This window comes from Dinoponera quadriceps, unplaced genomic scaffold (assembly GCF_001313825.1).
Source record: "Dinoponera quadriceps isolate SergipeBrazil2010 unplaced genomic scaffold, ASM131382v1 scaffold5896, whole genome shotgun sequence".
NCBI lineage: Eukaryota > Metazoa > Arthropoda > Insecta > Hymenoptera > Formicidae > Dinoponera > Dinoponera quadriceps.
Genome location: NW_014560199.1, coordinates 159,966 through 186,023, shown reverse-complemented (window position 1 = coordinate 186,023; position 26,058 = coordinate 159,966). Strand labels below are relative to the sequence as shown.

Below are 26,058 nucleotides of genomic sequence, written 5' to 3'. Positions count from 1 at the left end.
AGTGCATTAAGACAAAATCCGCTAAAATTATAATTATTTTCGGCTTCAACTGTGTATTCTTCTAACCCAAAGAAGCGGTTTCAATAAAATAGTAAAGGAGAAGGTGGTATTATAATCTTCCATTTAAACGTTTTGTACAACTTTATTAATAATCAACATTTTAAAATAAAAACGTAACGATTATATTCGTCATAGTGTTATTTAATCGATTCTAGACTCAAAGTTGTGAAATATTTAATAGGAGAGACCATTAGAAAGAATAAAAATAACACGAGATGAACGTAACAAACGCAATTACTAAAAATCTATTATTCCTTGTACGAATCTGCCCGTTGCTATAAAACGTCTTTTGAACACCCTTTTAACCTCAGTAACGCTTGAAGCTTAATGATGAAAGGTTATGCGTTTATTAGACCTCATAAAACACAATAAAAATATTAGGTTACAAATAAGTTCGGTGCCTTTGACATTTGACATCTTGTAACTCTGGTTCAAATTAAAATTTTTTTCCTGCGCTACAGTGATTTGAAAGTGCCAACCCTAAGGTATAAGAAGCATTATAATAGTTGACGACTTTGTCGATATAACCTCAGAAAACAGTAGTTTACGATGTTGTCCGAAAAGAAGCATCTGAAGCATTGCATTCTTTTTGCGTTTCAGTTGAATGAAAATGCTGCTCAGGCTACCAAAATGATTTGTTCCGCTTAGGATGATAAAATTAAATGACACTTGAGCAAAAAAGACCTTTTACCGGCAATGGAACTAGGCAGGTGATTTTATTGCACAATAACGTGCGGCCACATACGGCGAAAGCAATCCTAAGTCATCTCTAGCTTGAGCTGGGAAGTTTTTTCTCATGTGGCTTATTCCCCAGACTATGCCCTTTCAGATTATCATCTGTTCCGGTTATTGCAACATCATCTGATTGATTCCCACTTCAAATCTCCTGAAAAAGTAAAAAAAAAGATTAATGATTTTATCTATTCAAAATTGCCATTTTTCTTTCGACAGGGGATTCGCCAGTTGTCTGAAAGAAGGCAGAAGTGTGTTGCAAATAATAGAAACTACTTCCAAGACTGACATTTAATTCGTTTTTTATAAATAATTTTTTTATGCATAAATATCAAATTCATATGAAAAAGACACTGAATTTACTCGTACACCTAATATTTTGTGTTTTCTTAGTTTCTCAATATTTCATTAGAAATTTAGTATACCCCCTTATTTATGGTTTATTAAGTCACTATCCTTTGAGTAGTTTGATACATGGAAACAATATTTGAAGATTAGTTTTTCTTTTATAAAAATGAATGTTTTACTAATTCTGACAAAAATATAAGTAGAAATGAATATTCTTATTATTATTTTAGAGTGCGAGATATACCAAAAAGGAAAACGAATAGATGTCTACAGCAATACAAAATGTATGATAGCAGTATGTATAGCAGAATTTTATCGAATGTATGATAGCAGTATGTATAGCAGAATTTTATCGAAGAAAAGCTTTGTTTTGCAAGATGCCATTAAATTTTAAAATTTATGCCATTCCAGTAAGCAAAAAACATTAAATCAATCTTTTAAAACGATGATTTTATGTGGTTTTTACAAACATTTTGACATAATATTTTATAAATGTTTATACTTCGTAATATATTATTCTTAAATATTAAAATCATATTGTAAAAATATTATTATTTTTAAAATATTATTATTTTTAATGTTTGAGTCAAGTATTATTAACAATGACGTTATACAGCATAAAAAACTATATATTTGTAAACATTACACGTTATAAAATATCATTGTAATAACGTATGTTAATCATTTCTTGCTTACTGGAATATTTTTTTAAGATAAGTTCGATATTTATGCCGCTCGGGTATTTACGTCGCAGAAGCCAGAAAAAAATAGAAAGAGTGGAAGTAATTTACTCGCAATTATTCTGTTATATGCCTTTATATTATGTTAGTATTGTGTTACGATTTCAGTTTTTTATTAATTATTTTAGTCAATCAGTTAATATTAACAAAACCGTGAATTGAATCGATTTCCCAATAAACTCGTAGTAAGTAGCGTAAACGTGTATTATGACCTGCTTAAAATGATTACTGTAATGAGAATGTAAAAGGTTTAATGATTATTTTGCGATACATAAGTGCAGGAGGGATATTAAAGGACGGGATATAGCAAAATACAAGTGCTTAGCTCTTGTATTCTTTGTTTAGATTGTTGTCTTGTATATCCTACCTATTTGGAATATTTTTAGCGTGCGGAATTTATGCCGCAGTACATATGCTGTGTAAGAAAGTATTTCGGGTTTGGTTTATATAATAAATATTGCAAATGTTATTACATTAACGTCTACAAAACAGAATTTTTATTTGTGTTAAACGTTTATAAATTACTTTTACTATTATTTTTCGTATATTTATTTCTCATTCTTACATTCTAATCAACAATTTTTCACACACATTTTATAAATTACTGTATCATTTTCACGTCTTATTTATAAGTATTATTTGTAAATTTGTTATAAACCGTACATATTCCACCTATAAATGGTCGTATATCCCACCCTATGGAATATATGACAAAAATACAAGGTTCTCTAAAAGTTTTTCTATTAAATATAAAAGTAAATTTTCGCATTTCCAATTTTTTTTATAGTAGTGAGTAATATATAGTTTTTATTTATATAATTTATTTGCCTTAAACATAATAAATAATATTGGATAAATTAAATTTTCCTTAGGTGCGACATATATACCGGAGTTACCTCATACCGATACAAAAAAAAAAACATTCTGCTAGATTGATTACATATTTTTTTTTTATTTTATTACGTTATCAGCCCTAAGCTCTGTTATAACCGACCTAGGGGTGAGGACAATCGTGACAAGTTTCGATTTTCATAAAATATAATTTTTCTACTTAATTATAAAATGCGGTTAGATTTTATCCATTTTTAATATAACCAATGAATGTGTTTATCTTAGAAAGAAGAAAAATTAATGTGCAAACAAGCGAATGAAAGATATCAAGAAGCAAAATATTACTTTTGTCCCTGATCTTCTTATTTTGGATGTTATTCATAAGATGTGGCCCCTAAAATAGATTTAAAAAATTGGTATTGTTTAAAAAACACAGTAACGGCAAATTATTAAACAGATAATACAATAAGTAACCGCTAGAATTCGTCATCTAATAGCAAAGGTATTTTAAGCAAGGCCATAATATTTACAACTAGCTATAATACCACCTTTTTTTTTAGTAGCAATGCATGTAATTTATTATTACTGGCACTACAATAATATTTACTGGAAAAATGGTTCTCCTAACCATAATTCTTTCATTTATGTGATCATAGTTACAAATACCAAACACTGTTTTCTCATTTCATATACGAACCGTGTGTACATGAAAAATCTCAAAAAATAGTTCCAACAGTTTTTTATATATTAATTATACATATTCTCAAAACAATTATCTAAAATATATCGGAGGCGAAATTTCGAAAATAAATCTTTAGGAAAAAATAACACGATTTTAATGTGCGGAAAGCAATGTCGATTTAATTTTTTATAAATAAAAACAAAACACAATTATTTTTGTAAATTCTGCTTCCGACTAAAAGGAAACACTTTTTTAGATGATAAATCTCTCCTCCTTTTCCTTCAGATTTCCCTACCGAGCGGAATCATATACACCGTAAAGGGAGCCACGATTTGCACTGACTGCTATAATTATTTATAACATCCAAAGAAATTAATACTTTCAAATTTTAACTTTTGCACCATTTTTATCGTGGAATAATAAAACAAATCAGCTCTTAAAATTACAAACAATTTACTTTATGTGGCTTTGAATTATCAGTTTCATCAACGATACGCCGATTTTTCGGCTTTCAAGAGTATTGTAAATTTAACCTTTTGCGGCAAGCGCGTGTACCGGGGCGAAGATCCGGACGCTTTCAGCCGCTTTTAATTTACGCGCGTCGTTAAACGATGCCGCAATTAGCCGGGCTCGATGCAAAAACGTCACGTGCGCATTCGTCGCGTCGCGCGGCCGCGTCATGCGTGCAAGTGATAGCGAGTTCGTTTTATATATATATATATATATAGGTAGAATGCCGCGGCGGAGGGACGCGTCGACCGCGAGAATCATGCGTAAGAAGCGAACGAAGGAGCGAGCGAGCGAACGAGGGACCGTCGTAAAATCTCCCTCGCGATACCTTCGCGAGCGGATCCCCGAGCGTCCGAAGCGCGGCGACCAGAGCGGTGCGTGTGCTTCCGGGCGACGTGCGCATTACACCTAAGCCCCCTACATGTGTTTACACGACGCGGTGCGGGTTCCTCGGTAACCGCGAGCCTCGGTACCCGCATAATTCCGATCCCACGTAAATCAAGCCCCGCGAGTGAACGCCTTTTCCACCCCCCGATCGTTAACAGCGCCTCGCTCTTAGTATCATGTGAAAATATAATATTGATATTTAATTAAGGGTACGTCGCGCCCTGTGCACAAAAAAGTCGTACGACTTGAAATATATGGATTTCCCGCGGGAGAAAATCTAACACTTTTGATTTATGACGATTACGTTTTGTATTAGACGATAATTTCAATCGTGATTACTTATTGCAAAATTGCATTGCCTATCTAATCCGATGATGATACGATTTCACGTAAGTCGCTACTTCGAAATTTGAATATTTTTGCGTTATTACTTTTCATGCGATGTTGCGATAGAGTATATATTATATAATGTATAATTTAATATATATATATAATTTAATAATAATTTAATATTCACAAATCACTTATTAATAATGTAATAATGTAATAATAATATTTAAAAATTTATGCCTCATCGTTATTTTAATACTCATATATTTATTACATTATCTTGCTTTTTGATGATGCCAAAAATAAGTCACACTGATTATTTGTCACACATTTTCAGTCGTTTGAAAAAATAATTTCGTAATAATAATCACAATTTACCGATAACATTATAAAATTCAATCATTATCGATACATTACGAAATATCTCCATTACAAATATAATAATAATTATTATTAAGTGCCAGGATTCTTATTTAGCTTCTCGATCACCCGGATAAATTTTCACGAGTCGAGCGTCTCCTAGGGAGAGGAAAAGAAGTAAGAAAGAGAGCGAGACATTCCACTCCGAGGAAGTCATTAGTTCCTTAAATATAAAACCGTGGGCCGTAAGGTAAGACGTGCCAATTTGTACCCTTCTCGAGACGCATGAAATCCGTCGGTTTATCTCGGAATAATCGCGGAGTTCGATGACATCGCGTGATTACTTCACGGTCGCCTGTTTTAATGACCACTGCCTCGAACGCGCGCGCGGTCGTTGCGACTCCTATGAATATACTCGGCATTCTCCCAACCCGCTTATTTTCTTCGATTCCGAAAGATTAAACACTAGGCAAAAAAATCTGTAATCTCGTCGAAGGTACAATTATGTGGTGATTGATTAAGAGGTAAAAATAGCACTAATAAAGAAAGTTCCTACGCGACTTATCATTACGTCAAGCATTGGTTTCTCGAGAGAGTAGGCAAGAAATATATGAGAAAAATGTATAACTACATACATACATATATGTTACGTTATTCTTTTAGGCCCAATGTTTGTCTTTAACAGAAAGAGGAGGGGGAACATGGCATATAATATCTCTAAAAATAAAATCTATTGATCAATCTATCTACGTCGTATTTAACATACTGACAGAAATCTCACTAAAATTACAATTATTTTCGGGTCATCAACTATATCTTTTTCTAGTTTCAACCTAAAAATAGCAGTAGCAATATGCACGTAGGTTACTTTTACAGTAATACTTATTTTTAAAAAATGGTTCCCCTCACTATAGAATTTTCTATAGTCTAATAATACTCATACGATTATAGTTACAAATAATATTTTTTTCTTAATGTACAAAATGTTTTTCTGAAGCCATATAAGAGCAGTTTACATATTTTGGCAAAAATCGTTTTCATTTTTACATCAATTTTCTATTTCTTTGTAATCAAATTTTTTATTTTCTCCTACTGCAGTCACTTTTTAAATTCAACTTTTGAAACGTCACTTTACATCTATTCGATATTCTTCTATTAAAATAACGTTAAATTCTCAAGAAACTGGAAACTCAAAGAGTTCAGGAAACATGTTTGTGCGTGCGAGAACGCTTTTCACATTTTTCAACGCACAATCAAGCCACCTGGTAAGTCTCGCGTAACGCAGCACGGCAAGATACCGCACGGTATCGTTGATTTCATCGGAAGTGGAGATACACTGTTAAAAAAAAATCTCGAGATACTATTCTGATTGCGTGCGTTAATCACGCGCACTTGCCTGTGTCGTCGCTTGGTCATCTTTGGTAGTGCTACGTCACCCGCCCGCGGGATATCTAATCTGTCCCGGGATAATTAAAGCCATCTATTTATCTGTCCGACCGATTTTTTACATTGTCGTCGCGGAAAATTGAATGCCGGATTAAAGCCGCGTTAATGGCCTCGAGACGGGACCGCAGACGAGAGGAGAGAGCGAGCGAGCGAGCGAGCGGGCGATCGATCGGCGCAAGAAGGGTAAATCGGATCAAACTTAATCGACCGCTCTCAGCGTCTTCGCTATCTCGACTCTAATATCTTCCGCCAATAATACGCGTCTCACCCGAAAATCTCGTCTCGCGCCAGGAGAAGATCGGCAAGAGGCCCGAGACACGCTCCGACCGCGCGCTGCGTTCCGCGTTGCGCAATTCGCGCGAGCGCAGCTTGCGCAACGTTCTAATTGCGGACCCGCCGGGCAAGGAGTATAGGAATCATGACATAATTAATACCTCGCGCCGCGCATACGCGCGCATGTGTGTGCGCAAGCGTCTATATGTACGTGTACATGTATATGTCGCGAATAGTCACGTATACCTCGTGCTCGCGCGTACAGTCGGCGTCATGTATGCCGTGCGATTCCCTAGATCGAGAGATTTTCAGTCTCACATATTAGGGTAACTCCTTTGTGTACGCTGCATCTGAGGAGAACTTAATTTATCAAGTACTATTTATTATGTTTAAGACAAATGGACTATACAAAAGTATAAAAACTGTACATTGCCTATCACTGTAAACAAATTGGAAATACAAAATATTTACCTGTTATATTCGGCAGAAAAATCTTTAGAAACCCTTATATTTTTGCCATCTCATAGAGTGGGATATGCACGGCTTATAAAAAAATTTACAAATAATAGTTATAAATAAAACATTAAATGATAGAGTAACTTATAAAATGTGTGTAAAAAGTTGATTAGAATGTAAGAATGAAAAATAAATATATATATTTACAAAAAAAGTGATAATAAAAGTAATTTATAAATGTTTAACATAAATAGAAATCCTATTTTACAGTCGTTAATGCAATAACATTTGCAATATTTATTATATAAATCAAACCCCCGAAATGCAGAGCATCTGTACTGCGACATAAATCCCGCACACCAAAAATGCCGTGTATCCCAAACAGGTGGGATATACAAGACATCAAGCTAAACAAAGAATACAAGAGCTAAGCACTTGTGTATTTTGCTATGTCCTTCAATATCCCTCTACACTTATGTATCGTAAAATAATTATTAAGCCTTTTACATTCCCTACAGTAATCATTTTAAACAGGTCGTAATATATGATTGCGCTGCTTATTACATTGAAAAATCGATTCAATCGACGAGAGTTTCATCAATATTAACAAGAAAAACTTAAATTATAATAATACCAACATAACGTAAAAGCATATGACAGAATAGTTGCGGGTAAATTATTCCCACTCTTCCTATTTTTTCTCTGACTTCTGCGGCGTAAATACCCTATGCGTAAAGTCCTGTGTCGAAATTTTGACGCTCTTAAGGATAGCCAACACATTTTATAGATATGACTTATAAACCAAAAACCTACTTTAACGGAACTATACTTGTTAACTTTTCTCTGTTGTAATACTAAAGATTTAATTTTAATATCATCTTGAAGCCCTCGATCTCTCGATTATTAACTTCATATGAGTATTCAAAACAAATTTGACGTTAAAATTGTGAAAACGGAAATTGAAGACATTATCATAGTCAAAATAGGAATAAATTATAGCCGTTATAAGAATTGAAATTTATTATTAATTTAATCTATTTTGCTATCTTAGATCTTACTGTGCTTTAAAATTAAAATTTCACATAGGACCAACATTTCGACTCAAGGTCGAAACTATTATACTAACACTAACACTAAACACTGGTCAATAAATTTCGTATCACAAATTACATCATTTTTGAATTTGAATTTTCCATTTTTATGTGTTGAAACAGAAAATAACATTTAAAAAATTATTTAACTAGGCCTCAAGAAATATGAGAGAGATATGAAAATAAAACAACAAAAATATATTTTTACTGTAATTTTTTATTTTTATATACTGTCAGAAAAACTAAATTTCCTCGCAAATTTTACATTATTAGGCTTCTTTTAACAGTCTCGCAATAAAGAATATTACAATGAAAAAATAGAAATAATCTCTATCTTTCTATATGGGAAATTAAAACACATGTCACATTCATAGAATCTTTTGGAGGACAGCTCTTGGAAGACTCTTTCTTGGAAGACTGCTATACACGTAATCTGAAAATAAAAAATTATTTTTCAAAGAAATGGTTTTGAAAATATTTTCTTTTCTCGGCATTACAAAATTCTTAAATATCAAACCCTTTTGATTTACTGTTTAATAAAAATTAGAGCTAAGTTTTTATTTTAATTGTTATATTTGCGGCCAGTGGCACAAAATCAACTAAAATCGACGGTTTACATCCAAAATACAATGTTCAAAGTTGTAGAGCTGAAAATCGTGCGACTGTTGGTTTAAAGAAGGTGCGGCATGCATGACGCCGACTGTACATGTGCACGGCTTACGATAAGTTACGCGCTCACCGATCAGCCGCGGCCGCCAATCCCAACGAATCACGTGCGGGCGCGCTCGCCTTTATTTCACCGTGGATTCTAAGTAAACCGCTCCAGCGCGGAAGGATCAAACGCGATCCTCCGGCGCTCTATATTATAAGGAAGGAGGCTGGCGTGAGGGATTTCTGCCTTCCCCAGCTCCACCGCCGATATTCGTGCGTGCATGCGTGCGTGCGTGCGTGCGTCCATCCGTCCGTGCGTGCCTGCCCGCCAGGCAGGCAGGCCAGCCTACGTGCGTGCGTGCGTACAAACGTGCGTGCGTGCCTGCATGCGTGAGCCCGTTGTCACGCACATTATTAAAGGTGAGTGGAAGAGGGAGAGGTAGCGAAGATCCTATCTGTTGGAAGTGGCCTCGCCATTAGCGACGCCAGGCAGGCCTCCTCGTGTCCCCGGCGCTCGGCGTCGATTGTCCGTGAACGCCGGCTCTATCGGGTGAGAACACGGCGCGCCGAAAAATCGCCTCGCACGATTAAGGCCATTGCGCATGCGTGTGTGCGAGCGAGCGCGCGTACCGCGGCGGGCTGTAACTTTTTCCTTGAATAAAACATCTCCCCCTTCCCTTCCTTGCGCCTTTACGCGACTTAAAACTCTGTTACCGGTATAAACAACGATTGGAATAAATCTCGGCGAGAGTTCCTCGCCCCCTCCTGTAAGCCGTCCCGCGACTTTTTCTTCTCACCCCTCGCTAAACCTTTATCCTTTAACGCGGTGTCGCACGCCTGGCGACACGGAGTATCGTTCGATAAAGTGAGACGTTCCCGCGATTTATACCTTTGCCATACGCGGGACAAGTGTGACTCGACATTTTGTCAGACGTTTAATTTCGCGACACAATTGAAGATGGCAAAATAGGTTCAATTCTAATGATATAATTTACCCCCCTACTTTTCGACTACGATGATGTCTCAAACTTCCGTTTCCGTTGTTTTTAGCGTCAATATAGATTGTTTTGAATGCTCATATGAATGTAACAATCGAAAATCGAGAGCATTTATAAGGTTATAAAGTAGCATAAAAATTGTAGAATTAAATATATTTATATTCAAGAGGGAAAAGTTAACAAGTTAACAAGTAACATCGTCAAAGTAGGATTTTAATAGTTTATAGACCATCCAAGCAGTACCAACCAGCTTTAAGAACGTCAAAGTAGTCTCGAAATTTCGACTCAGGGAGATGAATGAACGGATGCGTTTTTAGTCCACCTTGGGGAAAACTCTGCCCAAGCTCTCCGAAGCACACAAAGAAAGAAACATTGCAAAAAAGATAATCAAAGTAGCATGCAAATTATTACAGTACATACGCATAGTTTAGTCTCAAAGACATGCGAGTTCATCAGAGGGGAAAGGATAATACCGGAGGGAAGGGCAAAGGGAGAGTACCTTTCCTCTCGCGAATAAATAGAACATCATTTCTCTATAGTTTCGCTTTTCGCGTTTCTTCCTTCTTTCGCCGACCACTATTTAGCCGCGTTCGAGAAGCGCCGTACGCAATATGGCGAGTTAACCGCCGGCAACGGCCGACGGCGAGCACAACGGCGTCCGTCGAGATATTCGAAAATCGTGCGATTAAACCTCCGTAAGCGCCTGCAGGCAAGACTCAAAATACCTCGGCGGACGTTATATTCCCGCGGATGCGCATTCCCGCAGCCTCTCTCTCTCTCTCTCTCTCTCATTGTAGCAACAACTTCTCTCACGACGCTCCCGCGGAAAACTCCGCGGCACAATCACGGAATTCGCGTCTTCTCTCTTCCCCCTCCACCTCCCCGCCGCTCCTCTCTCCGACCGCCTCTCTCCTCGCCCATCCGCGAAAACGGGATTAAATGCTAATCGCAGTTACAGCTGTAACAATGCCCCAGTCAACTACTTCCGACTCGAGTCGACCGTCCCGCTATTGTCTCGCGGCGTGCACAAACGCGAGTTCCCGCGAAACTTGTAATTTGGGAAATCTCCCGCACTCTTGGAGAGAAAGAGAGAGAGAGAGAGAGAAAGATTGTCGATCATCAAGGTTAGATCGCAATTCGAAATCGTCGTTGATACGCAAAAAGAATCGGCGATATTAGGTGTATAGACCAGCAAAAGTGTTTAAACATGTACGCAGTGAGAGGAATCAGTTAATTCCACTAAAATTATAGTTACTCTCGACGTCGACTATAATTTTAATTAATTCTAACGAAAAAGCAGTAGCAACGGTATGCATGTATAGTTGTCATTCATATTATAGCGGCACACACACCGCCAAGGTAATTTTCGCGAATATAATTATTTCACTGTGCAATCAGTCACAAATACTGAATTGTTTTCTTCATCAGACCGAGTGTCTACGCTCTCAGAGAAAAATAAAATAATATAGGATAACTATACGAGTTTTGTACGCGGAATTAGTACATATAGTTTAGTAAATTATTTTATAGTCAATGCAACTACATAAGTCGGGGTGATACGACATAGCATAAACTATAGTCCGCGATAGCTATAGTTATCATAACCGTTCAGATTTAATTTTAATAACTATTAAATAATTTACGTTTATATTTATACGTATTAATTCTCTAGGTACAAAATTCGTATATGATTATCACTTACTTTACTATATTTTTCTCTAAATATACGTAAACGATGCGTGTGATTTGAAAAATTATAGCGATCCTCGGTCTGATACATTAAGAAACGAGTTCACTATTCAGTTGTCATCTTTATTATCGTCATTACTATACGTTTTCCTCTGAGCGTACCTATTCGTGTATCATAATTATTGATTGTTCAAGGAAATGACAAACATATGTCATTTATTACTTCTTTTTTTTTACATATTTATGTTTATGTTCTTTATGTTCTTTGTTACAAATGTCTCTCTATTTGAACAATACCTCAAATATTTTTGCTGTTTCCTCGAATAATCAACAATCATAGCATATTAATACGAAGAAAAAAATATATGTTACTGAGAAACCCTACAGAGAAATTTTTTGGTATTTGTAGCTGTAATCACATTAACAAGAGAGTTATAAACAGGAAGACCACTAGAATGTTAGTGCCAGACATCATAACCTCACATGCATATTGCTGCCACTTCCTTTGGGTTAAAAGCAGATATAATTGAGGCCGAAATATCCATGATTTTAGTGAGATTTCTCTTATACGATTAGTATAGTGACCTTAAGAGCGGCTTTCACCAATCTCCGATTAACCTAATCGACAATTAACTGAACGGAATTGACCAATCGCACGGGTCAATTAGCTGAATTGATCAATGCGATTGGTCAATTCCGTTCAGTTAATCGTCGATCACAGTAATCGGCCAAAGCCGTCCTGAGCGAGTTTTAACGCCGTTATTCTGCTCCCGAGTGCATTTTTTTCGCGAGAAAGCAGAAGCGAATTTCTTCCACGAAGATACGTGGTGTCTGGAATTCCGGATTGTCGCGGGCAGTTTGCAACTTCGGCGTGCATCGATGAAACCGACACCGCGGCATCTCGCGCTCCGAGGGGCCGAGAAGAGGAGGAAAGAAGAAGGAATGGAGGAAAAAGCGAGACACGTAACTGAAGTTGGAAGAGAGTCTCTCGAAAGAAACGGACCAGTCGTCGGGAAGTAAGCCGCCAAGCATTACTGTCACACGCGAGCGCGATCGATGGCCACCGTAGATGGCCATCGAGGCGCAGAAGACGAGCGCGCGTTATTAATGAGCGGAGGAACGCGGCCAATCATCGGCGGATGCGTGATGCCGCTCCAGCGGAATCGAATTCAGCCGGCGATTCGCTCGTCGCACGTAAAATACCGCCGCGCACATCGGCGGCTTTAATTCGAGATATTTCTCGTCGCGGCGCTTACGCCTCGCGATGCATCGTATGCGGATATGCGCGTGTATGCAGGTAGTGGACTCGCGCGCACACATACACGTGCGTGTGCATGAGCGCTCATGCAACGACGTAAGGCCTTCTTGGTTCCGTGACGAGCGACGTCGACGATGTCGCGTTTCCGACAAGCACGAACGACATGCGTGCCTACGCAAGATTAGCGGAATGAGCCCGCACTCGCCACGTAATGTCGTAATGCAGTCGCTCGGACTCGGCGCTACGGTCCGCGGATCCCGCGAGGAACCGCCGAGTCTTGTGTCGAAGATAATTATTATCCGGCGGTGCGCGCGTACAACAGCGAGATAGAAGGGGGCAAAGCGGAGGGAGGAGGGAAAGGAAGCTCGTTTCGAAAAGAGCGAAAATTAAATTGCGTCTTAACACGTGAGTCGACGAGGCGTATAGTTAAGACCGAGCAAGGTTAAAAGGAGCCGGTTAACACAGTTGTAAGAGCCCGCTATCAACGATCCGCGATATACCCGTTCTGCGCGTTACGGGAGTAAAAGAGAAACTTGAGAAAATACAAAGATGCATCTGAAAGTAATTTATGCAGAACGCTCCGAAGTCGGACGATCGAGCTCCCGCCGGTATACTCCGTGTATGAGTGGAATAGCAGGAAACTGAGAAGATAGTTTTTGGTAATATGCTTTTCGTATTCTTTAGTGTTACATAATCACATGAGCGAGAGAATTACAGTCAGGAGATTTATTTTTTCCAGCAAGTATTTTGTAGTGTCAGTAGCGATAAACTTACATACATATCGCTACTACTATACATTGTTTGGATCAAGAGGATGCTAAAGTCGATGACGAACTTGATAAGCGTCGTTAACGCAGAAGCGATCGTCGAAACGTTTATGTCACTATAAACACTGATACGATCACGCTTTCTATATTTCTGATAGATTTTATGTAATTGTAAGTGCGATATATTAGAGGTATAAATTAATTCTCGGTCTTTTTTAGTGAAAATTAAGGTTTATTTGCATAGAATGAAATTATGTTTCAGCCAAGAAAGTATTTCCACTAATATCGACACATTTCTTCCATCTTTCAGGAAGCTGGCGGATCCCCATTTGATAAAATGACGGCGGATTTGAGTCGAAGAAGTTTTTAACTCCTTGTATTATGATTTAAGTCATGACGGCGCGTGTCACAATCAATGACAGAGTCGCTCATGCGTTGACCCATGTAGCTGTTCGGCCATGCGCCGAAACTATTAAATTTCCTTTTTGAAGGCATTATATAAGGGTTTTTTTTACTATTTTTTTACTTATATTTTTTTAGTTATGTTTGTATATGCTATTTTCAATCGAAGGTGATCGGTTTCGATAATTGTGCGAGCTTTTGTCAGGCTTGAAATATAGTACAATTTGGTATACAAATGTCACGAGTGTCACAAATGTCTCGAACAAAGAATACACGAGTGTGATTTTTGACAAAAGGTGGACAAGTTGGGGAGGACTGTTTGGCTGCTGCGACTACCAAAAATCGTATACTGCTAAATTTTTATTTGCGGAGAACAGTGAAAGATGAAAAAGGTAGTGCATTGTACAAAAGTCGATTCGCGGCAAGAACTGATGGACAGAATCAGTGATACGTTTTATGAAATAAAGTAAGATAGAGATAAAATTCATAGAGGGATTAAAATTAAATCTTCCGATGTCAAGCTTGTATTATAAACGGAGAACCGTATTTTGAAATAAAATATTTAATGGACTTCTATTTTTTTCAATATAATGTATAGTATAGTATAGTAATATATAGTAAAGCCTGTTCGGGCCCATATTTATGTAACATTTTTTCTTATTTCTACTTATAGAACATACCGGTGAAGTTTGATCGTATTTAGCTTTGGAATATCATATATATACTCATAGGATTAAAACATTCTACATATGTTATTATTATTTATTTTACTTATTTATTTATTTATTTATTTATTTATTTACAGGAAATATCCCTTTAACACAATATATTCGACAAATAAAGTAATAAAGAAAAGAAAAAATTAAATAAAAAAGAAAAAGTAAAGCGTACTATCTATAATATATTAAAAATAAAAATGCCAGCATAAAAAGATACAATTATAATGACACACACACACACACACACACACACACACATTATTCATTATATTATAACTCTTTAAAATGTATTTGGTTTAAATATATCATTAATGATGCTTCTAAAGGAGGACAAGAGTGACATATGATAAAAGTCAATTTTATCATTGAGATTATTAGCAAGAGACAGCCGATTAAAAGGTTTATGCCATTCATACAGTGTAATATTCCATTCCACCCATATGGTGCTGTTCAATATAGGAATGGAAAAATGTATCTAAAGGGTCCAACAGGAATGTTAAATATAAACCGGACTAAAATGTTCGGACACTTAATTGATCCCTTTAGAATTTTATATGAAACAGTAAGTCAAGTTCAGTTTCTTTCTACATAAAGGATAAAAGTTTAGTTCAATTGAATTAATTAAATAGAAATAGATTCAATATATATAATTATAACAAGTGATTGAAATTGGCTTACTTAAATGAAAGCTAGCCTTTGTAAGAAATTTGTTTTGCACGCGTTCAATAAGGATTGAGTGACAACTTTGATAAGATGACCAAATCACAGATCATATACAAAATGTGGCTTTATCAAACGCACAATATAAAATGATTAATATCCGAGAATTTTTAAAATCCTTATAATAACGAAAAAGAAAGTCAAGTTTTTTAAACGCTAAGGCTCTGTTATCACATGTATACGTTTGTCAAATATCAAAGCCGTACAATATCTCAAGATCTCGAATGGAATTTAATGCTTGAAGGAGAGAGCTTATAAGGGTATACTTATGAAGGAAGGGGTTCTTTTTTCTACTAAAATGTTATATATTGAAAAGAAAACAAGAGCAAGAACGAGAGAGAGGGAGAAAGAGAAATTTTCCTTAAAAATCTTCGATACTAAAGAAAGAAATTTAGAATATTTTAGCGTTAGAAAAATGCCAAGTGTTGAAAATTGCATAAACACGAATCAAAAGTAAACGCAGATATTCGTGCGCAGGTTATTTCAGATCGGTGGATCACTATTTGAAAACATAATTCATTTTTTCGTAACATTTTGAAGAATTTTGTTCACGAACTAGTTCGAAACGAACTAGTTTAAGATCAGAGACAAGTTAAAATAAATGCGTGTCGCGGGAGACAGAGGGGAGACATGGAGGCAAAAAGACAGAGAAAGAGAAGACGCGTGACACACACACACACACGCACACATCGTCAATTAAAGCGCGTCGATCGCGCGTCGTAGCGCCAGCCGATTCCGGTGCGAGGCGCGCCGGCCTCCGCGGGTTATTCCGGCTCTTCTAAATATCAACAAACAGAGAGCGGCTCGCACGTATGTAGGTAGTTGCGTCTAACTGCGCGCCGATTCCCGACGTTTATTCAACGGTCGTATGTCCGGTGATCGCCCGGGCGAACACGCGCTCTCGTTCAACGCTCCGACGACGCGTTCTCCCCGGGCTAAATCCCCCGTGTACGCTTCGCCGGCGCCGCGCGAGCGAGCCGCGCGTTAAGGGTTGATTCTCAACAGGCGTCGATCCTGCGTTAAAACATTCTTCGATGGTTTTGTTTTAAGGTACACTATAAATCAGGTGTGTAATTTTTTATGCGCTTACTTTTTTGCTTAAAATCGTGTTGTCACTTTTTACGGGTTTTTTCGCTACACGTTTCGTTTGTGTTATTTTACGCAGTTAAATGCGTACATTTTATATGCTTACATATTAAATCACACATTTAAAACGGGTGATTACGTATGATTAAGGATTCAACATTTTATTATTCTCTCTTATCTTTTTTAACCAAAAATATGTACTACTAATTAGCCACGAAAATGTTAAATTTTATGTGGATAAAATACCTCTCTTCTCAATGTATGTTCATATAATAAACTTATTGTATATTGTAAATTTATATTATTTATATAATTATAATTATTTAGAAAACATAAGAAACATTAAAAGGAGATAGTGTAGTTTAGTAAGTTCTGTGCGTTTTATTCGAGCGTTTGTTTTAAATTATTAACAATTTTACTGAAATTTTCTTCCTAACTTCATATTTCCTCATAATTATATGTACAACTGATATGTGAGAAGATCTAAATATGTAAAATTGTTTTAAGTGAATATTTTTTACATATCTAAATTAATTAAAAGTAGGTATTTTTTATTTCTTTCTTATACACTTTGTACTATGTATCGTGTTAAATACGATGGAATATGTTAAATTACATGTTTAAATATGTAAATTAATTATTCAAATCACACATATAAATGTATAATTTTACACACGTAAGTATGTGCTTATTACACACGTGGATTTGCAGTATAATTATTCCTTGTGAGGGAATAATAATCTCGACCATGTATCGTACGCGCCAAGAAATTTTCTCGGTCTTTTAACATACGTAGGGCATTAATTTGTCTCCACCTTCCAACTAATCTTGTCTAATCGACAAAGGTTAGACAAACCATATTTGTATATATATATATATATATATATATATAACAAAATAATGTTCATAATATGTAATTTTCCAACATTTCGAAATAAACTAAGGAATACTCTGACGCCGGCCACTAGACTGTCGTTTATCCGACAATGATAGTGCTCAAACTATATAAATATAAACTAAATATATAAATATATATAAATACGTCAAAAACTACGTAAATGTCAACTATATAAACTATGTAAACACAAGGTTATCACAATCTATATATATCTTAACAAGAAGAAACGAAAAGCCAATAAGAGCGCTGATCGCGCTTATCATTCAAACCATGGATGAATAATATTCACAATAAAAAATTGTATATTAAGTTTAACACATTTTATATGTTCCAAACGAGCCACCCAAATTTTTGTTTAACACAATTGTGAATATGTTAAAAAGTTACACAAATATTATGTAAAAAATTAACTCAAAAATGTAATGCTTTTACACTATTTGAAAATAAATTTTATATTAAATTGACATATTTATAATGTCAAATATAATACAGAAAATGTTATTTTCATGGTGAAAAATCTATCATTCTTTTTTATTATGTTGTTCTTAACATAATGTCAATAATATTGATTAAAATTGCCTTTAAATGTGTCATTTAATTAATTCAATTAATGTCGTACTAGAAAAATATACTTATCACTGATAAGATTCGAACTCGGAAAATTCTAAATCTTGAATCGCCTTTGCATACTTCTACTTCTCTAGCTATATACGTATCGCTTAATTTTTAAGACAGCGGCCGTTACTGACGGTAATTAATATAATTAATATAATTTGTCTATAAATGTTAATAGAATGTCTTTTGAACATTTGTGCTGTATATGTTAATAGACACTGAAGTATAAAATATACTATTTTAACACTTAGACGTGTTGAATATCAAGTCAACACAAAATATTGAAATAACACAAACAATATGTTAACTTTACACACAATGTTTTTATGTTAATAAATTTAACACAAAAATGTTTACAAAGATGCGCTTCAACGCAAGTATAAAATGATTTTTTTTTATATATCCTTGATAGTGTGATAATGCGCACGCATATATTTTTTTGAACTACAGTATACGCGATGAATCACTCTTCCACGTCAAGCTATTCTGTATCCTCATTATTAATATAAATGATTCTCACTATCCCTTCCCAATTATTTTAATAATATACTTTTCAATTCCTTCTCAATCTTGCGAAAAATCCTGCCTTAATTTCCCTCCTGCCTCCAAGAGTCGAATCTGGATGGTAAATAAAATTGACGGAGAATTGACGACGCTCGTCTGCCATCGTCCAGACGGATAATGAGAATGAACCCTAAAGCGATTCGCGTGCGAATCCATAGGAGAAGCCGCTGTTACTTCTTTCGCGATAATTTTGCATCGCCCGTTCATTCGTTCGTTCACTCGCTCACTCGCTTGCTCGTTCGCGCGAAATGCGTCTTCCCGGCCAGACTTTTCGCCAGGGCATTGCATAATTTTTCGCCGTTGTGTAAGAAACGCCGTGGAACCGACCGTTACGCAATCGTAACGTTCGTCTCTTGGAAGCACCTACGAGCTCGGCGGTGCGGATAAATCGCGTCTGCTGATTTTTATTGCGGCGCTTTTTAATCCCGCCTCTTGCGAGCGGCGCGAACGCGTGTGCGTCGATAGCGACATTATCGCGTATACCGGATAACCGGCGAGATATCTGAATTCGCGGGGCGCGAATGTAAATATATCGTAAATATGCAAATTTATTTATGCATGCGTATCGGCCATGCAAATACACTTAATGCCTTTTGTTCGCGCGTCGATCTAATTTGAGCTTTAAAAGCGCATTAATTTCCGCGCACTTTCGCGCCGCGCGTTTGCGCATCTTCTGTTTCGGCGAATCCCGCGTCGTGTGTGTGTGGGTGTTTCTTTTTTACCAATTCCGCTGATACGTAAGGCGTACGATAATAATTACAGCATGTCTTTTCGTATTATGCGCGTAAGGTGTATCCCGGAAAAATACATATTTTTTTACGTCGTAACGCGAGATCGTGAATTGAAAACGAGATATAATCAAATTAACGATTATTAAACGTGATTACTGAATACGGAGTAACCGAATTACCGATCAACGATTACGATCGAGCGAATAACCAGCAATCACGATTCGTAACGCAAATAATCGGAGGTCGAATAATCATCGGTCGTGATTAAATTATCAATCGTTAATCGGAAAATGATTACATTTTTAATTACGACTGTTTCGATACATTAGCGTGCATTAACATGTTTGCTTTATTCGGGCGACTCCGATAAAGACGGCAATAACCTTTCATTTCTGCCGCTGCGATTGCTGATTAGCGATTAATGATGCGAGATTACAAATGTAATCTTTTAATGACTTAGCCCAATTATCGATCATCATTTTATCAATCAATTATTAAAATGATCACAAGAACAATCGGTCGCCCCTCATACTAGTATTATCTTTGTATTGCACATTGAGAAAAAATGGTAGAATGAACACAATTTTGGCTAATCGAACACAATTTTTTCAAGCGCAACATTTAACGCACTAAACAATTTATATAGTTGCTGTAATGAATTATCAATTGATTCAACAATTGCGATTTGGTCAGCAAATATATCAACGCAACACAGTGTTGCACCAACGTGCGGAATTTGTTCAGTGGACACAATATTTTTTTGAATGAAAGTGATCGCCGATTTTATCCCAATGCAATAGTTCTTTTTTCTCAATATAATTTTCCCTTTTGTATTATTTTTATTACATAAGACGTTACATATGTTATATACATTGTACAAACTTAAGAAACATGTTTCTGTAAATTGTGTTAATATAAATTAAAACAGAAAATGTTCTACAAATATGAGTCCAATTCCAAACTGTTATCTGTTTACTATTAAGTATTTAAAATTAATAAATAACAGCATAATTTTTTGGAACATTTTTATTTAAAAAAATAGAAAATGAAAAAAAATATATAAAATGTCATTTTATTATATTTTCTATTATTTATATTCTTATTTATTATATTATTATTTTTATTATATATATATATGTAATCCTTTTGTGTGTAAAAAGTATGTTATGTTTTCACATAAAATATTGTAAGAGAAAAAAGATAATAGCAATTTTCCGCAAAGAAACTTGTCTCATAATAAAACAAATATACGCGACGATCTCGAACAATTTTAGGAACAATTCTCGTGGAGAAATAAATCATTATTAATTGACAATTAGTTGCGTGATCAGACACGCATATGACATATGTTACATACACTTTTCTTTCTTGACTTCGCGGGACTTATCGTCGCGATGTCATCCTCGACAAAAGATGACAGAATACAGGATTTACCTAAGAAAATCTTTGAGAATTTACCTAAGAAGATTTTGCCGTTTCGACGACGGTGCACGCAGTGCACCATATGCCTACTTGTGTTTCTCGTCGAGACGCGACTGTCGCGAAGACCTCGACGTCGACATATTATTTGATATCGCCTGAATAATAAAACACTATACAATAAAACATTGATCGTTTTAGTAAAGACTAAATGACGTAATAAAATACTAATCCACTTAATAAAGACTAATCGATGTAATAAAATACTTCTGTATCTTTTTTATTCGTCCTTCCCTACACACACACGCACACATACATTATTGATTATCTCTTTGCTCCTTTCTATAACTGATTGCCCCGCCTCTGGCGATCATTCTTGTCGATGCACAGGCAATCACGATCACGTCCAACTTTTGATCATTACTCACACACGTGCTAAAATATACTTCACCACATACTGCAAATCCAAGTGCGTAACTTTACACACTTGTGCATAGTAATAACATAAATGCGTAAAAAGTGGCTACATGATTTTATACACATTAGTGTGAAAAATTACACAATTAAATTTGCAATGAAATCTCCACTCCATTCGATCCTGTTTCACAAACTCCCTGATTCATAAATTCGCTAATTGAAGTTGGTTATCCCGACAATAGACAACAACTGATAGACAACAACTGATAATAAACAATGATAATCTCAAACGCATCAAAGTTGTACGCTTTTGTAGAAATCACGAATATCTCAGTCTTCTTATTATTGTCCATGTCGCGTTATCAAAAAAAAATTACCCCGACTGCATTGCTTCGCCGGATAACGTGAGAAGCGACCGCGTTCAGATTCAGTGCTGAGGCTTTCGTGTACTGTATATCATGTTTAGAGATATCATATCAGAAAACTTTGAAGATTTCCTTCTGCAAAATTTACGTAAAAAAAATATAATTACAGAAAATTATAAATGTTTTTACACAGTGAAAGTATTCGCGAAAATAAATTAGAGGATTGCTCAATGTGACGAAAATGATAAAAAATTTCAAAATTGACTTCTCTAGCTGTGAGTTAGCATAAATGTTTACCTGATGCAGAAATTCTACAACTTTTATATATGTAAACCGAAAATGTCAACGCTATCAGAGAAATTTTAAGGAACATTTTTGTACCCTTTCAATTGAATTTAAAGGACGTAAAAGATACAGAAAATTTATAGAAAATTTTTATATCGGTTAGATTTTTCGCTAAGTATATATATAGTGAAACAGTGTAGTGCACATACATTTTATTCACGTTTGTGACGCACTTACATTTACATAAGATCTATAAACACAAAAGAAGTACAAAAAGAATAATTTTATCATGTCAGTGTTTATGTAACATAACAGTTTGAAGATCGCCTCTACGTTATCGACACTTATCAAGTTCATTCCGATTTCGGCTTCCACTTAAGAGCAATGACACTCAGACGTCTGAAATCCTCCACTCTATATGCAAAGTGGATACATCAGTCTGACGACGCCGCTTGAAATATCGAACGGTGCATTTAATCGAGATCGCGCGAGCTAATTAACATTTCGAAATGATTGCGCTCTTTGCGACAAAATTTACAATTGGCGACTCGAAACGCACGCGTGAGGTACATTCGCACTCTGGGTTTAGCTCGTCTTCGGGATCGCGCGCTGCGTAAAGTAACCGTGAACACAGCTGAATTAAATGTGAGGGAATGAGAGAGGCAACACTACATATTCAAATATGTAGTAAATACACACAGTATTTTTCGTATAAAAACTACACGTTTTACCGTATAAAAAATAAATTCGCACATTTAATGTGTAATTTAATATATTTCACCGTGTACAATACAATATATAGTGCAAAGTGCATAAATGAAGGAATGTGTACTTACTCCAATTAATTTAAATGTGCAAAAAGTACAAATATAAAACAACATTACACATTTAGGTCCTCTTATATGAGTTTCACATATAATTGAGGAAATGTGCATTAAATTGGGAAAAAAATTCTTAGCATTTTTCGATAAGAAATTCAGTAAAAACGCTAAGGATTTTCTCTCTAACTATTAATATCTAATTTCTAGTGTTCTCTATAATTAAAAAGCACCGAACTTTCCAAACGATAATAATTACATATATAATGGAAAATTTACAATACAATAAGTTCATTGTACAAATATATATTTAGTAAAGAAATATATTTTACCTGTAAAATTCATTACGTTCATAGTCAACTAATGGCACATGTTTTGCGGCCAGAAAAAATAATAAAATGTTATATCGTTACGTGTAAATTATATATATATATATATATATATATATATATTATTATATAATGTTATGCAATATAATTTTAAATATGCAATTTACTATATAAGTATATAAAAAATATGCTTTTAATTTTGTGAAATAACACAGAAGAAACTTATAATGAAATAACACGCATACAAATGCATAAAGGATGACTATACAACTTTATACTTGAGGAAGAAATTACACACTTGGACTTGCACTAAACTATTGGGTCCCCTTCCCGGTGGGGTCACGTGATCAAATTTTCAATCGTCGATTGGTTCTCGTCGAAGAATTCAACGAAGGAGTCAGTTTTTCGACGCGGCTCGTCGGAACTGGCGTTGCGAGTTTGAGAGCGCGACGCGGCCAGTGTAGATAAATGAAGCGCGACGCACTTCGGGCAGATGCACGAACGATGCTACGCAACGGTGAAGTTTAGCCCGCTCAACGGTACTCTCAAAGGCGTCAAGCTCGATACAGAGAGAAAATTGTTATTCTTTATCATCGACGCAATTAACACTTTGACTGCCGCGCTAATTTCCATTGATCGTACAAACGTCTGACTGACAATTAAAAAAATTCTTTTTAAAGATATAGTAAATAAATATAATTCAGGATGTATATGTCTCTTATCTCATTTCGCACATTATCTCTTTATTAGTCACAATTTGTAGATATATAATTAATTATATTTCATACGCAACTTAACAAGATAAGATAATATCATAATACAAATCTATTATCACATTGCAAATCTAATTTCTATACGCTTATATGTGTAAAATCATGTAGTCACTTTTTACGTATTTGTTTACGTGTAATTTATTGTACATGTTTTTTATGTTATTTTACACAATTAAATATGTACTTTGTACACGTTTACATATTAAATTGCATATTTAAATGTATAATTTTTATACGTTAGAAATAGGTGATTGTAGTTGTAATTTCTAAAAACGTAATTTCTTATTAAAATATTTATTTAATATATTAGTGGATTAATAGATATTTATGTGTATGTGTGTCATATATTGTATAATGTATAATATGTTATTATGTGTGCATTTATATGGTGTATGATATAACATATAGCGTGTCCAAAATTGTTTCTTTCAATAACTTGTGTACGGGTGAAATAATTTAGACTGAATAGAAAAGTCATGCATCATTTTACAAAATTCGTAATAGTTAATAAATATTTAATTATTCTGTATAAGCTAATGAGCGCACGGGGAGCGGACTTTAAATAAAAAAAAGCTTACCTCTAAAGAATTTCCTAGCTACAATGAGTACCAACTGATAATAAAAAGTGTGATTCTTTTCGGCACGCAGTCTTTTGTCACATGCCGTTTGCTGCTCACTGCAATCTCCGCCTTTAAAAATCAGTTGATGCTCATCGTTTCTAAGAGACTTTCAGAAGTAAACCATTTTTTTCTTTATATAGTATCTGATCTACCGTTTCTCGCGCGCTCATTAGCTTATGGAATAATTAATTCCTCACTAAGAGGATCCCAGAGTCATATACGAATGTGATTAAAATTTGTCTCGCTCAGTGTCTCTCGTTTTGACTGTACAAATGTCAAAACCCTTTTGCACGATTAAAGTACATCGAAATGAACTCTGGTAGTTTTAATAGCTGAAAACGCAAAAAGAATGTATACATTACGTCGATTTATACAAATATGTGCTTTGTACAAAAGTTGTGCACTTCGCAGATACAAAATAATACTAGGGCACAGTTCGGAAAACATTAAAGAACAATACTGAACCCTCAGAAATAAGTTTTGGTACCTAATATAAGAGTAAAAAGTATTATTATTTGATGCGTTTGCTAATGATGGAACATCATATATTTATATGTATTATATATTTCTAATAATATCTAATGCCAGAGCTGATACGGGAGTTGGTAATTAATAAATAATAATAATAATAATGCCAGAGGCTTTAATAATGAGCTGGCTATTTTTTTAAGTACTACCAGAAGCGATACGTGGGCTGATAATTAATAATAATAGTGCCAGAAGCTTTATTAGTAAAGCTAAAGGTAAAGCTTTGGTAATTAATAATAGTGCCAGAAACTTTAATTGTAAGCTCGCCATTTTAAGCACTACCAGAAGCGATACGTCAGCTGGTAATTAATAATAATAGTACGAAAGACTTGAATCATAAGCTGACTTTTTTTTAATACTTCCAGAGATGTTGACCGTGACCTGATAATTAATAATAATAATGCTAGAGGCTGCTCATATCCTGGCTATTCTGTAAGTACTTTTGTTGTACTATACATTTGTAAGTGCCTATATTGATCATGAGCTGCCTATTTTTAAAATATTTGTGCCACAGGCGTTATTCATGTGTTTGCTGTTTTTTTAAGTACCTTTGCCACAGACGTTTTTTCTTATATGTGGGCTGATTATTTTTATTCATGTTTAATGAGATATTGAGAGATGTCTTCTAAGAGATAAACTACCACTTTGTAACAGTAGCAAATGCTTACTGTGACGTCTAGAACACTGCTAATAATTCTATAATCAGTAACACAGATTCTGACATATGGGTTCCTTATTTTTAAAAATATTTAATGCCAGTGTCTTGTCAGACATAGCTAAACATAGGCTACTACTTTGTAACAGTTGCGAATGTCAAAAGTGTTCTTTGTGATGTATAGAATATTGCTAATAATTCTATAATCTATAACATATATATATTCTGACTCTATAATCTATAATATATATATATTCTGACATATGGACTGGTTACTTTATAGAATATTTTATGCCACTAACGTCTTGTGAGACGTGAAGTGGTAATATTTAAGAATAATATTTCAGGAGTTCGTTGAAATATGAATAAAATATTAACTACTACTACTGAATAATATTTAAAATAGAAGCACTTTTTTAAAGTGTGGCTTGTGTTTATTTGTAATAATATTAAGTACTATATGTTTCTTGCGTAATGTAAACTGATAATTTAAAATAATAGTTAA

The 26,058-nt window shown here is 35.1% G+C and overlaps 1 long non-coding RNA gene across 1 annotated transcript; it reads left to right on the top strand.

The window, feature by feature from the left end:
• Positions 1-13,082: 13,082 nt before the first annotated feature.
• Positions 13,083-14,538, top strand: LOC106750677. The gene is made up of 3 exons (XR_001374973.1): positions 13,083-13,501; positions 13,582-13,780; positions 13,920-14,538. It is a non-coding gene; the product is annotated as an uncharacterized LOC106750677 (long non-coding RNA).
• Positions 14,539-26,058: the final 11,520 nt, after the last annotated feature.